At 39.7% G+C, this 2017-nt stretch overlaps 1 pseudogene; it reads left to right on the top strand.

Annotated features, from left to right (window-relative positions):
• The first annotated feature begins 213 nt into the window (after positions 1–213).
• LOC145764531 (dynein regulatory complex subunit 4 pseudogene) lies at positions 214–1767 on the top strand (annotated as a pseudogene).
• The last annotated feature ends 250 nt before the right edge of the window (positions 1768–2017 follow it).

The raw sequence follows: 2017 nt of genomic DNA, 5'->3' as shown, positions 1-2017 counted from the left end.
TGTTTTTACCACAAAAGAAATTAATCAACTCTACACACCAAAAGCTATTTCATAAAAGATCAACTTAATAATTGAAAGTAAAATTTGCACCACTTAAAAATATTTTTTTAAATCTCAATAAGCTTCTATTCAGCTTTGCTAGAAAAAAGAAAGATTCAGAATCATTTCAAATGAGATTAAGTTTAACTTGTTTATTTTTTGTATTACAGATTAAATTTGTTTTATAAGAAAAAATAAATATGCCACCTAAAAAAGGAAAAGGAAAGAAAGGGAAGAAGGGGAAGAAGTCGGCAAAACCAAAGACGCCGACCGTGGTCGATGGCATGTCCACGGAGGAGATGTCGAAAGAGCAGCTGGAAGAGCACATTGGGAGGTTGAGGGAGGAGCTAGATCGGGAACGAGAGGAGCGAAATTACTTCCAACTTGAACGCGACAAAGTGAACACATTCTGGGAAATCACGAAGCGACAACTCGAAGAAAACAAAGCAGAATTACGTAACAAAGATCGCGAAATGGAAGATGCGGAAGAGAGACATCAAATCGAGATCAAAGTCTACAAGCAGAAGGTGAAGCATCTTCTATACGAGCATCAAAACAACATCTCCGAGTTGAAAACCGAGAGTTCCATCGCCTTAAAGCGAGCTCAAGAGGATCATCGGCTGCAAGAGAGCGAACTCCGAAAGGATAAACGCTCGCTGAAAGTCGCCAATAAGGAACAGGAGCTGTCTCATGAAGATGCAGATAAAGATTTAAGGATGAAACAAGATGAACATATCACATCGCTGAGGGAAGATTTTGAAAGACAAGCTCGTGAAATTGAAGCAAAGTACGATAAAAAAATGCGAGTTCTTCGAGATGAGTTGGAATTGAGAAGAAAGACAGAAATTCATGAAATTGAGGAGAGAAAAAATGGGCAAATCAACGCGTTGATGAAGAACCACGAGAAAGCATTTTCCGACATCAAGAATTACTACAACGACATCACTCTCAACAACCTTGCTCTCATCAACTCTCTCAAGGAACAAATTGAAGAGATGAAGAAGAAGGAGGAGAGAATGGAGAAAGAAATGGGAGAAATTCAACTCCAAAACAAAAGGTTGATCGAACCTCTTCAGAAAGCTAAAGAAGAGGTGGAAGAGCTTAGAAAGCAGTTGATGAACTACAAAAAAGATAAAGCATCACTTGCAAGCGCGAAAGCTCGTCTCCGAGTTATGGATCAAGAGATGAAGAGCTTGCAGTGGGAGCATGAAGTCCTGGAGCAACGATTCGAGAAGACACAAGCAGAGCGTGATGAATTGTACAGGAAGTTTGTCAAAGCGATCCATGAGGTCCAGCAGAAGAGCAGTTTCAAGAATCTTCTCCTGGAGAAGAAGTTGACCACGCTAGCTGATTCCTTGGAAAAGAAAGAAGCGCAGCTCAATGAAGTCCTTTCAGCATCCAACCTTGATCCCACGGCTCTGACTGTGGTGACTCGCAAACTGGAAGATGTTCTGGACTCGAAGAACAGCGCGATCAAGGACTTGCAATACGAACTTGCTCGGGTATGCAAAGCTCATAACGATCTACTTCGAACATACGAATCAAAGTTGGTCTCGTTTGGTGTCCCTGTAGAAGAATTAGGATTTAAACCACTTGAAAGCACCATTGGGGGTCAAGAATTAGGGAAAGGCCCAGCTGGGTTGGTCGCGGCCCCAAACTAAACTCAATACTGCGTATCATATTTCAAACTCGAACTGTTTACGATTTAAATACAAAATTGTTCATGTGTTTTGTTTTATTCCCTCGAAACTTGCATTTAGGTTATATTGCCCAGTAAAAGTTGGAGACGTATTTACAATAATGTGTGTTAGACCTGCATGGCTTTATTTTTTTAATTTAATTTTAAATCAAATATTGATTTAGTATTAAAATTATCTTTGTAAAAGTTGTTAGATTTTAATCACTTAGTAACCAGTGTTGATGTATGGTACCGTGGCAGCTCTGGTCACTATTCTGGTTGTAACATAATTCTTGCTCG

This window comes from Aplidium turbinatum, chromosome 2 (genome assembly GCF_918807975.1).
Source record: "Aplidium turbinatum chromosome 2, kaAplTurb1.1, whole genome shotgun sequence".
Lineage (NCBI taxonomy): Eukaryota > Metazoa > Chordata > Ascidiacea > Aplousobranchia > Polyclinidae > Aplidium > Aplidium turbinatum.
This window is presented reverse-complemented; position numbering and strand designations above follow the sequence as displayed.